Below are 16,559 nucleotides of genomic sequence, written 5' to 3'. Positions count from 1 at the left end.
TGCATCCTGAACCAGATTGTCATACTCATGGCATAGTATTTCCCGGTTTCTGACGCCTAACTATTGCCAAGAAACATCAGGAGTTAACTATTTTAACGATGATTTTAAGTGAATCTACTTATTGGGGTCCAGGAGACAGTTTTTGGGTGGGAAGTCGGTAAATATAAGAGGCTGAGTAAGACAATCTGGCAACTTTGTCTTGAACGGGGAAATCACCCGCGAAAACCCAGCCAATTTTCTCTGTGGGTAATAATAGTAATGTGGAAAATAAGATAAAAGGTAAGGAAAGAAGAAGAAAATAATAAGCATCAGTGAAGGGTACACATATCCCAGACAGCGAGAAGAACACATCAGGGAGTGCCGTTAGAAAGGGTATACTCCCGACCTACAACTGAACTGAGCCCGAGACGCTTAAAAGGACAGAGATACAAACAAAATGAGATGCAAAAGTGACCCTGATGATAGTTTTACACGGCTTCTGCATCATGAACGGGGAAATCACCCATGAAAACCCGGTTACTCTTCTCTGTGGCTTGGGTAATGGTAGTAATGTGAGCTAGAGACGCTTAAAAAGACAGAAATACAAACAAAATGAGATGTAAAAGTGACCCTGGTGATAGTTTTACTCGGCTTCTGCATCATGAATGGGGAAATCAACCATGAAAACCCGGCCAATCTTCTCTGTGGCTTGGGTAATGGTAGTAATGTGAGCCCGAGACGCTTAAAAAGACAGAAATACAAACAAAATGAGATGCAATAGTAACCCTGGTGATAGTTTTACACGACCTCTGCATTTGGAACAGGGAAATCAACCATGAAAACCCAGTTAATCTTCTCTGAGGCCTTGGGTAATAGTAGTAATGTGAGCTAGAGACGTTTAAAAAGACGGGGACATAGAAATACAGACAAATAGAGCTACACAGATACAGGGCGATCCTGGTGATAGCTTTACACTGACTCTGCACCCTGAATAGAAAAGTCACCCATGAAAACCCGGTTACTCCTCTCTGTGGCCTTGGGTAATAGTCGTAATGGGATCCCGAAACATTCAGAAAGACAGATACAGAGACACAGACAAAGCTACAGAGACACAGACAAGCAGAGATACAGAGATAGAGTGATCCTGGGTAATTGTGGAGAGAAGTACAACAGCATGTGAGATCTTGGTAATGTTATTATTCTCGTGGGGGCAATATTGGAGGTGCGTAGTGAATCTCCATATTTACCTGATCCTGGTGATAGCTTGACACCCACTTCTCTACGCCTGTTTGAAGTTGAAAAGCCTCTCGTAGACGTTTCCGGGGTTTTCATGGCCTGTTTTGTGATCCTGGTGATAGTTTGACACGACTTCTCTACGCCTGTTTGAAGTTGAAAAGCCTCTCGTAGACATTTCTGGGGTTTTCATGGCCTGTTTTGTGATCCTGGTGATAGTTTGACATCCACCTCTCTACGCCTGTTTGAATTTGAAAAGCCTCTCGTAGACGTTTCCGGGGTTTTCATGGCCCGTTTTGTGATCCTGGTGATAGTTTGACACCCACTTCTCTACGCCTGTTTGAATTTGAAAAGCCTCTCGTAGACGTTTCCGGGGTTTTCATGGCCTGTTTTGTGATCCTGGTGATAGTTTGACACCCACTTCTCTACGCCTGTTTGAATTTGAAAAGCCTCTCGTAGACGTTTCCGGGGTTTTCATGGCCTGTTTTGTGATCCTGGTGATAGTTTGACATCCACTTCTCTACGCCTGTTTGAAGTTGAAAAGCCTCTCGTAGACGTTTCCGGGGTTTTCATGGCCTGTTTTGTGATCCTGGTGATAGTTTGACACGACTTCTACACCACGAGCTTGAAAACAAACACACGAAAACCCGGTTACACTTCTCTGTGGGCTTGGGAAACACTCGTAATGTGAACCCGGCACATTTAAAAGTATGCCTGGTTAACTTATTCGCCTCCATTCCCTATTGTTTACCTTCCCTGCTTCCCCCGCCGTCCGCCAGAGGGCTAGACGGGCCGCCGGGTTGCCAAGTCTCGCCAGGCGCGTCCACTTTGATATATTATTAACGGTAAACAGGATTTTCTGAGCCTCGTAAAAGTGCTTAATAACGCCTCCATCACAGCGCTTGGTTTAGTAAGTAAGAGAAGATACGGCTTATTGCAGCACACACACACACACACACACACACATACACACACACACACACACACACACACAGACAAGGACACGCACGTACACACGAACAAATACGCACACACAGAAGGGATTACTCTTTGTCCCAATCAAGGTGTGTGTGTGTGTGTGTGTGTGTGTGTGTGTGTTTATTACAAAAGCTATCCATCCCTGTACGTAATTTGCTTCTCTCTCTCTCTCTCTCTCTCTCTCTCTCTCCATTGATCCATCCATCCATCCATCCATCTATCTATCTATCTATCTATCTATCTAGCTCTCAGCGTTGCAAAGTCTTATTAACAAGGAAAAGGATTGAAACAGAATCATAAAACATTCCCAGAGGACAGAGGAAAAAGTTAGACCCAAAGTTAAAAGAGAATACGCAAAACTTGTAAAAGGCAACGACATTATAAAACAAAGAAAAAGTGCAATAAACCTTTTAAGAAAAGACGAAAATACGGAAAACTAATAGAACTGAAAATTAATTGGTTTGAGAACTCCGCAAAAAAAAATTGAAACCTCCTAGAATTTATAATGAGAATGAAAATTACTAGAGCGAAATGAAAAGTGAGAACGAAATGGAAGGAAAACGATAAGAAATTAAAACTTTTTATGGTAGGACTGAAAACTAATAGGATTGAAGACTAGGCAAAAGAACAAGACTGGATATTAATAGGATCGAATCAACTATGAGGATTGAAGACTAAGCAAAAGAACAAGACTGGTTATTAATAGGATCGAATCAACTATGAGGATTGAAGACTAAGCAAAAGAACAAGACTGGATATTAATAGGATCGAATCAACTATGAGGATTGAAGACTAAGCAAAAGAACAAGACTGGATATTAATAGGATCGAATCAACTATGAGGATTGAAGACTAAGCAAAAGAACAAGACTGGATATTAATAGGATTGAATAAACTAACAGGATTGAAGACTAAGCAAAAGAACAAGACTGGATATTAATAGGATTGAATAAACTAACAGGATTGAAGACTAAGCAAAAGAACAAGACTGGATATTAATAGGATTGAATAAACTAACAGGATTGAAGACTAAGCAAAGAACAAGACTGGATATTAATAGGATTGAATAAACTAACAGGATTGAAGACTAAGCAAAAGAACAAGACTGGATATTAATAGGATTGAATAAACTAACAGGATTGAAGACTAAGCAAAATAACAAGACTGGATATTAATAGGATCGAATCAACTATGAGGATTGACGACTAAGCAAAAGAACAAGAATGGATATTAATAGGATTGAATAAACTAACAGGATTGAAGACTAAGCAAAATAACAAGACTGGATATTAATAGGATCGAATCAACTATGAGGATTGACGACTAAGCAAAAGAACAAGAATGGATATTAATAGGATCGAATCAACTAAGAGGATTGAAGACTAAGCAAAAGAACAAGAATGGATATTAATAGGATCGAATCAACTAAGAGGATTGAAGACACACACACACACAAAAAAAAAAGACTGAAAAAGAATAGGATTGAAAACTAATTAGATTGAAAAGATACCAAAAAAAAAGAGAATTGAAAACTAAAAGGAAGGAAAACGAAGAGGAATGAAAAGTAGTAGGATTGAAAACTAACAGGATTGAAGACTAAGCAAAAGATTTAACACACACACACACACACACACACACACACACACACACACACACACACACACACACACACGCACACACACATACACACACAACAAAGACTGAAAACGAATAGGATTGAAAACTAATTAGATTGAAAAGATACCAAAAAGAAAATCATAAAAAACTGAGACAATTGAAAACTCGGCAAAAAAAATATTAAAAACGAATAGTACTTAAAACTAAACGGATTGAAAAAGTAACAAAAGACAATTAGAAAACTAGTACATTCTTTTTTTTTTGTTCTTATTTTATCCAATTATCAAAATTCCTTTGTGGGTTTTTTTTTTTTTTTTTTTTGCTATTTCAGATTTGTTTTCAATATTTTTTCTTCAATTTTCTCTTCCTGCCGTTTATCAATAGTGTTCTTCATTGTTTTCTCTCTTTTAGGGGTTGGAAATAAATATGAAAACGCTTTATTCTCAGCAAAACTAAGACTAAACCGAGTAGTACTGAAAACTAGCAGGATCAAAAGCAAGAAGGAAGAGTTTCAAACGCATGGCAAACAAATCGCTTCTGAGAAAAACAATACTGCAAACAGCGCGGCCAGAGGGAGGTTGCAACACCCAGCAAGGCGTATTACACAGGCTTCAGCGGCGAGGGATACGATTGTCATTTATTTCCGACATATTTTAAAAGGGATCAGCGCCGAGGAGGAAGATTATGTTTCTGATGTGTTATACAAGAAGTAGTTTCGACAAGTGTTTTAATATTTCTGACTAAAAGAATGAAAAATAAAAACGAAGTAGACTGTTGATAACCGGCAAAAAAGAAATATGAACAAAAAAATAATGAATAAATCTAACGAGTAATGAATACCGAAGGGAAAATTAATAAAAATGAATGAATGAATAACAAAGAAATCTAAAATAACAAAAAAAGAAACTATTGATAAGCGACAAAAAAGTAAAATAGAACAAAATATAATGAAAAAAATATATAAATTGACTTATTATTAATACCACTGATGATATTTTACCATTATTGCTATTATTATTATTATTATTATTATTATTATTATTATTATTATTATTATTATTATTATCATTTCTATCATTAGTATTACTTTTTTATAGGCAAAACAAATACATTATGCATATTATGAGTTCAAGGCTCCTCTAATACATACAAAATAATAATAATAATAATAATAATAATAATAATAATAATAATAATAATAATAACAATACCTTTCTCATCAAAGCACCTAAATTAATTAATAAAAAATCATTCATAATTATAAGACCCGGCAATAAAAGGAACCAAATCACCCTCATTACCGTGGACAAAGGAACACACACACACACACACACACACACACACACACACACACACACACACACACACACACACACACACACACACACAGACGCACGCACGCACGCACAGGGAGAATTACATGAGAATAAATATACAGAAACACCCATATATATACAAAGAAATACACACACACACACACACACACACACACACACACACACACACACACACACACACAGACAGACACACACACACACAAGATACAGCACACTAAATCCGGGTTATTGTACCACACGGTCTTGGCAACACTGTTCACACACTTTATTTCTCTCCTTCCTTTTTTAATCTTCTTCGTGTCCTCCCTCCTAAATCATCATCGTCAGCAGCAGCAGCAACGGCGAACGAAGATCCAATTTCGAGTTTCCAACGGGGTCACAATAATTGACTTCTGATATTTATTTGTCTGTATTTTTCTTGCTTTCTTTTGTCCTTTTTATTTATTTCATTTATTTTCTCTCTTTGCCGGTTTCATAAAGTTTGGTTTTCTGTAATTTCGCGTTTTATTTTTCTTTTTCTTCTGGTCTTTTCATTATTTTTTTCTTGTTTTTTTTATTATTTTAGGATTGTTTTTTTTCTTCTAATTATTATCATCTATATGGTTTTCTATCTATCTTTCCATCTATCTGTCTAACTATCCATCCATCTATCGTTTTCTTTTTCGCTGTTTTTCCCCTTCACACATCATTATTTTTTTTCCTTTCAATTTTCTTTTTCTTTATTTTGCTTTGTTTCTGTTTACTTTTCTTTCCTGAGCTATCCCTCTCTCTCTTTCTATCTCTATATCATTCTATCAATCTCTCTGTCAATCAGTCTAACTATATAAGCATCTATCTATCTATCAATCTCCATTCCTTTATCTATCCCTCTATCTATCTATTTATCTATCTACATATCATTTTCTTTTCCCTCTTCTCTCTTCACAGTCACTTTATATCTTTCCTTTCGATATTTCTAGTTCATATTTGTCTTAGTTGGGGTATTTTTACCTTTCTTTTTTGTCTTTTTTTCCTCACTATCTATCATATTAACTCTCTCTCTCTCTCTCTCTCTCTCTCTCTCTCTCTCTCTCTCTCTCTATCTATCTATCTCTCAACTCAAACACTTTCACAATCTCTCGTCTCCCTTCCACGTATCTTTCACCTTATTATTCCATCCACGAGCAACCGCCTCCTCCTCCTCCTCCTCCTCCTCCTCCTCCTCTTCCTCCTCCTCCTCCTCCTCCTCTGCCAAGTCACTCTCTTCCTTGCCTCTAATTAACAAGACAGTGGAAGTTTCTTTTTTTTTTTTCTTTTCGTGCTAACAATATACGAGTGTGTGATGGAGATTAATTTTTCGTTTTTTTTTTTTTTTTTTTTTTAATTCTGTTGAGCGACCTGATTTTTTTCTTTCTTTCCTTTTTCCTTCTTTTCTTTCCTTTGCATTTTATTTTGGTTGTGTTTTCTTTCTCTTTTCCAATCCTCTCTTCGTTTCCTGATTTTCCTTTTTTTTTCTTTCTTCCTTTCTTCCTTTCTTTCTTTTCTCTTCAATTTGTTTTTTGGTTGTGCTTTCTTTTCTTTATCAATTCTCTTTTCGTTTCCTTTCCTACCTCTTTTGTATTGTCCTGTCCTTCCTTCCTTCCATTCTTTCTGCTTCTTCTTTCCTCTTCTTATTCTATACTTTTATCGTCATTTATTGTAATTTTGTTCGTTATCTCTTTTATTATTTATTCCCCTATACAGCTTTCCTCATATTCATTTTCTTTTCATCGTTTCTTACTGTAATTTTCCTGGTCTCCGTTTTCTTTACATAATTTTTCGCTGCAATGTTCCTCCGTATCTTCATTTCCTTTTCTTGATTAGTTTTCAGACACAGACAGACATGAATATTTACCAAGTTTTTAGTGCTTTCTTTCCATTCCGCCTCGAAATTGTTTTACGTGGAGACAAACACTAATATCTGGTCTGCTATATTTTTTACCATTATTCTCTCTTTCATTTTCTTTTTGTTTAATTTTGAGATACAGACAGACAGATTAGCTAAAGTTTTCGTATTTTATTTCCACCTCGTTCGCTTTTCAAATTGTTTTACGGATAGACAAATACTAAAACTAGGTCTGCTTCATTAATTTATACTTTTGATCTCCATACCATTTACTTTTGTTTAATTTCCAGATACAGACAGTCAGATTAGCTAAAGTTTTCGTATTTTATTTCCATTCGTTCGCTTTCCAAATAGTTTCACGTGGAGACAAACACTAATATCTTGTCTACTTTAATTTTTACTATAACTCTCCATATCATTTCCTTTTGTTAAAGTTTCAGATACAGACAAACAGATTAGCTAAAGTTTTCGTATTTACTTTTAATTCGTTCGCTTTTCAAACTGTTTTACGAATAGACAAATTCTAAAACTAGGTCTGCTTCATTAATTCATACTTTTGATCTCCATACCATTTGTTTTTGTTTAATTTCCAGATACAGACAGACAGATTAGCTAAGGTATTCGTATTCTCTTTCCATTTCCTTCGCATTTCAAATTGTTTTAGGCACAGACAAACACTAATATCTGGTCTGCTTTATTTTTACCATTATTCTTCCTTTCATTTTCTTTTTGTTTAATTGTCAGATACAGACAGACGGATTAGCTAAAGTTTTCGTATTTCATTTCCATTCGTTCGCTTTCCAAATAGTTTCACGTGGAGGTAAACACTAATACTTGTCTGCTTTTTTTTTTCTTTTTGATATTAATTTCAGTATTATTTCCTTTCTCTTTAAGTTTCAGATACAGACAGACAAATATTTACCAAGTTTTTTACATTTTCTTTTCACTTCGTTCGAGTTTCAAATTGTATTTTTTCTCGTATAACTATAGACTACTACTACTACTACTACTACTACTATTACTACTACTACTACTACTGCCACTGCTACTACTATTACTACTACTTGCTGTGCTTCAGTTCTGTTCGCTCTTAAAAAAAAATTCACGTGGAGAATTATTTAATGCAAAAAAATCAAATCTCACAGTTAAACCATTCCACGCGCAAAATTATTATCCGTAGACTCAAAAAAATCCGAATTCCTCTACTTTTTATTTCTTTTCTTCTGTTCGTACATAAAAAAAAAAGTATCACGGTCGATCAAATTCATTCATTTTTTCCATGTTTTATTCTTTTTTTTTCGTGCAATACAAACACTCGTTAAACTGATCCTTATTTTTTCTTTATTATTTCTATGAGTTCTGGGTTTTTTTTCTCCATTTCGTATTTTTCTATTTTTTTCTCTTTTTTGTGGACATTCTTTCTTTCTTTTTACCGCGTTCTTTCTTCTTTCAATCATTCTTTTTTTCTTTTCATATTTCGTTCATTCATTCATTCTTTACTTCAGTTTCTTTTTCTATTTTCCTTTTTTTACCGTCGTCCAATACAAATATTCATTAAACTGAACCTTATTTTCCTTTTTTATTATGTTTACGCCTTGTTTTCCTTTCTCCATTTAATATTTTTTTCTATTTTTTTGTCTCTGTTTTGTGGACATTCTAGCTTTCTTTTTTTAGCGTTCTCTCTTCTTTCGATCATTCCTTTCACAATCCATTCACTCATTTATCCTTCAGTTTCTTTCTTCTAATTTCCTTTTTTTTCGTACACTCATTAAACTCAACCTTATTTTTCCTTATTACATTCACGCGTTCTGTTTTCCTTTGTTCATTTCTTATTTCTTTTCTGGACAAATATTTCTTTCTTTTTACACTTTCTTTCCTGTTTCAATCATCAATTTTTCTATTTCTTCATTTTTCTCTTTTATTGGGACATATTTCTTTCCATCCTACGACTTTTCTCTTGTCTCAATCATTCATTCTTCCAATTTTCTCTTCTATTTATTTTCTCTAGTCATATTTTTTTTCTTTTTACACTTTCTCCCTTGTCTCATTCATTCTTTTTATTGTTATTCATTTTTTCTTTATTTTTGGACATATTTTTTCCTTTCCATGCCTTCTCTCCTGTTTCAATCATCCATTTTTCTTTCTCTTCATTTTTCTCTTTTCAAGGCATATTTTTTTTTCTTTTTACGCTTCCTCTCTTGTCTCAATCATTCATATTACTGCTATTCATTTTTTCTTTATTTTTGGACATATTTCTTCCCTTGCCACACTTTCTATCTTGTTTCAATCATCCATTTTTATTTTTCTTCATTTTTCTCTTTTCAAGGCATATTTTTTTTTCTTTTTACACTTTCTCTCTTGTCTCAATCATTCATTTTATTGCTATTCATTTTTTCTTTATTTTTGGACGTATTTCTTCCCTTGCCACACTTTCTATCTTGTTTCAATCATCCATTTTTATTTTTCTTCATTTTTCTCTTTTCAAGGCATTTTCTTTTTCTTTTTACACTTTCTCTCTTGTCTCAATCATTCATTTTATTGCTATTCATTTTTTCTTTATTTTTGGACGTATTTCTTCCCTTTCAATGCCTTCTTTCTTGTCTCAGTCATCCATTTTTATTTTTATTCATTTTTCTCTTTTCAAGGCATATTTTTTTTTCTTTTTACACTTTCTCTCTTGTCTCAATCATTCATTTTATTGCTATTCATTTTTTCTTTATTTTTGGACGTATTTCTTTCCTTTCCATGCCTTCTTTCTTGTCTCAGTCATTTAAATTCCCCTTTTTTCGAGTCATATTTTATCTTGTTACACGTTCTTCCTTGCCCCACTTATTCCATTTTATTTTTCCTAATTTTTCTCGTTTTTTGGGTCACATTTCAACACTTTAGAGTAACGTCAACACTACTAGGAATACAACAGACGTAACACACAAGTAGTACAACGTCAACACTCCAGCAACAGAGAACTAGCAACACAACAACTCCAGCCTTCCAGCAACACAACAATGGAGCACAAAGGCTGAAGCGGCAAAAGATCAAGAGAGAGAGAGAGAGAGAGAGTGTCGAGTGAATAGGAGGTCAGAAGGTTATTTTAAAGACTGGTTGATATACTGTTGTTTGTCATCTTTCTTTCCCTCCTGCCTTCCTTCATTCATTGCTTCCTTCCCTCCTTCCTTCCTTCCTTCCTTCTCTCCTTTCTTCCTTCTCCATTTCCTCCTTCATTCCTTTCTTTCTATCTTTATTTTTTTCTTTCTTCCTTTCTTTTTCTTTCTTTATTTCCTTTCTTCCTTCCTTCCTTCCTATTCTTCCTTTCCTTTCTTTCTTCCTTCCTTCCTGTCGTTTTTCCTTCCTTCCTTCCTTCCCTCCTTCCTTCCTTCCTTCCTTCCTTCCTTCCTTCCATCCTCCTCCTCCTCCTCCTTCTCTTTCATCTTCTATTGCTGTTCTCTTCTCTTTTGTTTGCGTCTATTTTATTTAACTACTACAATCCTCCTCCTCCTCCTCCTCCACCCCCTCCTACTCCTCTTCCTTCTCTTCCTCCTCCTCCTCCTCCTCCTCCCCCTCCTACTCCTCTTCTTCCTCCTCCTCCTCCAGAGCCTCTCAAATCCTCACAATTCGAGAAACACTTCATACAATAGAGAATGAAAAGGGAGAGGAGGAGGAGGAGGAGGAGGAGGAGGAGGAGGAACACACACTCAACGAACCGGAGTAAAAAAAAATAAAAAAAATTACGAAAGGAGTAAAAATAGACATCAAACGGAAGCGCCGAAGTAACACGGTGATTTCTCTCTCTCTCTCTCTCTCTCTCTCTCTCTCTCTCTCTCTCTCTCTCTCTCTCTCTCTCTCTCTCTCTCTCTCTCTCTCTGTGTATACTTTATTTCGTTTGACAGGTAAGTGCGTACTGCATGAGAGAGAGAGAGAGAGAGAGAGAGAGAGAGAGAGAAAATACATATAAGCAAACAGATTAACAAACATAGGAGGAAAAGGTAAGAAAAATTATTATTGGATTAGAGCGAGACATGGAGAGAGAGGGAGACACACACCGACACACCCAGAAAGACAGACAAAGATTACATTATGAAACCAGCAAAGCACAAGCCAACATCCTTCTAGGACATATAGAAGGACACAGACTAAAGGAAATACGATAGAGAGAATATTGGCGCAGCAAAAGATTGGAAAAAAATAATGATTTTTTTTTTAAATAAAAAAAGATATATTTGATATGAATCACATTTTTTTTAATTTAAAGCGATTTTTTTATTTAAATGATTTTTTTTACATTAACCCTTGCTTTTTTTTTTTGGTTATTTGTTTCGGTCTTATGAGGGCATTTTTTTTTTAATTAAACTTGGCAAATGTTATATGAAACCATAGTTTAATATACATAACCCAAGATGAGTTTTTCACATAAAAATCATAACTTCAATTTGCTCTATGCTTTAGAATATTTCTTGTAAAAGTTGGCAATGATTCACTGGTTCAGGCCTTGCAAGAGGACCAGTACAGGATCAATGCAAGACAAGTAGACACCATACATTTCCTGAATAACTGATTCACATGTTCTTCCTTCTTTCTTATATATATATATATATATATATATATATATATATATATATATATATATATATATATATAAATATATATATATCTATATATATAGATATAGAGAGAGATATATATATATATATATATATATATATATATATATATATATATATATATATATATATATATATATATATATATATATATATATATATATATATATATATATATATATATATATATATATATATATATATATATATATATATATATATATATATATATATATATATATATATATATATATATATATATATATATATATATATATATATATATATATATATATATATATATATATATATATATATATATATATATATATATATATATATATATATACGCTATCTTCTTCCTTTAACCTCATTTTATATATTTGGATTTTTCTTCTGTAAACTTCTCTAGTGCTGCAATATTTTTCTTAGCAACTGATTAACTATATACAACCTGCTTTTACTTATTATACTATGTATAACGCTATTCTCTTCTTTCAACCTCCCTTTATTTATTAGGTTTCTTCCGTACATTTCTCTACCGCAGAAATATTTTTTCTTAGCAACAGGATAAACTATATACAACCTACTTTTGTTTATTAGTCTTTTTTTTCTACAAATTTCTGTAACCCTGTAGTATTTTTTTTAGCAACTGATAGACTATCTAAACGCCCTCCTCTTCCTTAAATTTATTTTTATTGGTTTGGCTTCCTCTGTAAATATCCCTACTTCACAAATATTTTTGTTAGCCACTGGGACAATTTTTTTATATATATATATATATATATATATATATATATATATATATATATATATATATATATATATATATATATATATATATATATATATATATATATATATATATATATATATATATATATATATATATATATATATATATATATAGTTGATCCGTTGAGAAAATATTTCAGCGGTTGAGAAATTTAAGAGAACCTGATAAATAAAGAGACGTTCATACTATTCCTGTATTTTTCTTTTTTTCCTTTTCCTCTTCGTTTTACTACTGTTTTACTCTTAAAAGACAGTTAAGAAAAAACATGTAGGACGGTTTTGGTGTTTAGATCGTTAATAATTATTTGCCGGACTAAAGAAAAAAACAAAAATAAATCATCGTTATACTGGATTACATTACGTAAGTTGATATATATATATATATATATATATATATATATATATATATATATATATATATATATATATATATATATATATATATATATATATATATATATATATATATATATATATATATATATATATATATATATATATATATATATATATATATATATATATATATATCTTCCTTCAACCTCATTTTATATATTTGCCTTTTTCTTCTGTAAACTTCTCTAGCGCTCCAATATTTTTCTTCGCAACTGATTAACTATATACAACCGCATTTTACTTATTATACTATCTAAAACGCTATTCTCTTCTTTCAACCTCCCTTTATTTATTAGGCTTCTTTCGTACATTTCTCTACCACTGAAATATTTTTTCTTAGCAACTGGATAAACTATATACAACCTACTTTTGTTTATTAGTCTTTATTCTTCTACAAGTATCTCTAACCCTGTAGTATTTTTTTTAACAACTGATAAACTATCTAAACGCCCTCCTCTTCCTCCAACTTCATTTTATTAATTTGGCTTCCTCTGTAAATTTCCCTACCTCACAAATATTTTTGTTAGCCACTGGGCCAATTTATATATATATATATATATATATATATATATATATATATATATATATATATATATATATATATATATATATATATATATATATATATATATATATATATATATATATATACACTTTTCTTCTGTAAACTTCTCTACCGCTGAAATATTTTTTCTTAGCAACTGATTAACTATATACAACATTTTTTTACTTACTATACTATCTAAAACGCTATTCTTTTCTTTCAACCTCCCTTTATTTATTAGGCTTCTTCCGTATATATCTCTACCGCTGAAATATTTTTTCTTAGCAACTAGATAAACTATATACAACGTACTGTTCTTTATTAGTCTTTTTTCTTCTACAAATTTCTCTAACCCTGTTGTCTTTTTTTACTAACTGATATACTATCTAAAAGCCCTCCTCTTCCTTAAATTTTTTATTAATTTGGCTTCCTCTGTAGATTTCTTTTACCTCACAAATATTTTGTTAGCCACTGATATATATATATATATATATATATATATATATATATATATATATATATATATATATATATATATATATATATATATATATATATATATATATATATAAAGATATCGAGTGTCTAAGATAAATATTTCGGCGGTAGAAAATTGACGGAAAAAAAGCCTAATAAATAAAAACAAGTTGTATATAGTTGATCCAGTTGCTAAGAAAAATATTTCAGCGGTTGAGAAATTTACAGAAGAACCCTGATAAATAAAGAGACGTTCATACTATTCCTGTATTTTTTCTTTTTTTTCCTTTTCCTCTTCGTTTTACTCCTGTTTTACTCTTAAAAGACAGTTAAGAAAAAACATGTCGGACGGTTTTGGTGTTGAGATCGTTAATAATTCTTTGCCGGACTAAAGAAAAAAACAAAAATAAATCATCGTTATACTGGATTACATTACGTACGGTGATTTAAAGTGATATATATATATATATATATATATATATATATATATATATATATATATATATATATATATATATATATATATATATATATATATATATATATATATATATACACGCTTATCCTCTTCCTTCAACCTCATTTTATATATTTCGCTTTTTCTTCTGTAAACTTCTCTAGCGCTGCAATATTTTTCTTAGCAACTCATTAACTATATACAACCTCCTTTTACTTATTATACTATGTAAAACGCTATTCTCTTCTTTCAACCTCCCTTTATTTATTAGGCTTCTTCCGTATATTTCTCTACCGCTGAAATATTTTTTCTTAGCAACTGGATAAAGTATATACAACCTACTTTTGTTTATTAGTCTTTTTTCTTCTACAAATTTCTCTAACCCTGTTGTATTTTTTTACCAACTGATAGACTATCTAAACGCCCTCCTCTTCCTTAAATTTATTTTTATTAATTTGGCTTCCTCTGTAGATTTCTTTACCTCACAAATATTTTTGTTAGCCACTGGGCCAATTTTATATATATATATATATATATATATATATATATATATATATATATATATATATATATATATATATATATATATATATATATATATATATATATATCCAGTGATCCAGTGTCTAAGATAAATATTTCGGCGGTAGAAAATTGACGGAAAAAAAGCCTAATAAATAAAAACAAGTTGTATATAGTTGATCCAGTTGCTAAGAAAAATATTTCAGCGGTTGAGAAATTTACAGAAGAACCCTGATAAATAAAGAGACGTTCATACTATTCCTGTATTTTTTCTTTTTTTTCCTTTTCCTCTTCGTTTTACTCCTGTTTTACTCTTAAAAGACAGTTAAGAAAAAACATGTCGGACGGTTTTGGTGTTGAGATCGTTAATAATTCTTTGCCGGACTAAAGAAAAAAACAAAAATAAATCATCGTTATACTGGATTACATTACGTACGGTGATTTAAAGTGATATATATATATATATATATATATATATATATATATATATATATATATATATATATATATATATATATATATATATATATATATATATATATATATATATATATATATATATATATATATATATATATATACGCTATCCTCTTCCTTCAACCTCATTTTATATATTTGCCTTTTTCTTCTGTAAACTTCTCTAGCGCTCCAATATTTTTCTTCGCAACTGATTAACTATATACAACCGCATTTTACTTATTATACTATCTAAAACGCTATTCTCTTCTTTCAACCTCCCTTTATTTATTAGGCTTCTTTCGTACATTTCTCTACCGCTGAAATATTTTTTCTTAGCAACTGGATAAACTATATACAACCTACTTTTGTTTATTAGTCTTTATTCTTCTACAAGTATCTCTAACCCTGTAGTATTTTTTTTAACAACTGATAAACTATCTAAACGCCCTCCTCTTCCTCCAACTTCATTTTATTAATTTGGCTTCCTCTGTAAATTTCCCTACCTCACAAATATTTTTGTTAGCCACCGGGTTTATTTATATATATATATATATATATATATATATATATATATATATATATATATATATATATATATATATATATATATATATACACACACACACGCTTATCCTCTTCCTTCAACCTCATTTTATATATTTCGCTTTTTCTTCTGTAAACTTCTCTAGCGCTGCAATATTTTTCTTAGCAACTCATTAACTATATACAACCTCCTTTTACTTATTATACTATGTAAAACGCTATTCTCTTCTTTCAACCTCCATTTATTTATTAGGCTTCTTCCGTATATTTCTCTACCGCTGAAATATTTTTTCTTAGCAACTGGATAAAGTATATACAACCTACTTTTGTTTATTAGTCTTTTTTCTTCTACAAATTTCTCTAACCCTGTTGTATTTTTTTACCAACTGATAGACTATCTAAACGCCCTCCTCTTCCTTAAATTTATTTTTATTAATTTGGCTTCCTCTGTAGATTTCTTTACCTCACAAATATTTTTGTTAGCCACTGGGCCAATTTTATATATATATATATATATATATATATATATATATATATATATATATATATATATATATATATATATATATATATATATATATATCCAGTGATCCAGTGTCTAAGATAAATATTTCGGCGGTAGAAAATTGACGGAAAAAAAGCCTAATAAATAAAAACAAGTTGTATATATTTGATCCAGTTGCTAAGAAAAATATTTCAGCAGTTGAGAAATTTACAGAAGAACCTGATAAATAAAGAGACGTTCATACTATTCCTGTATT

This window comes from Eriocheir sinensis, chromosome 19 (genome assembly GCF_024679095.1).
Source record: "Eriocheir sinensis breed Jianghai 21 chromosome 19, ASM2467909v1, whole genome shotgun sequence".
Classification (NCBI taxonomy): domain Eukaryota; kingdom Metazoa; phylum Arthropoda; class Malacostraca; order Decapoda; family Varunidae; genus Eriocheir; species Eriocheir sinensis.
This window is presented reverse-complemented; position numbering follows the sequence as displayed.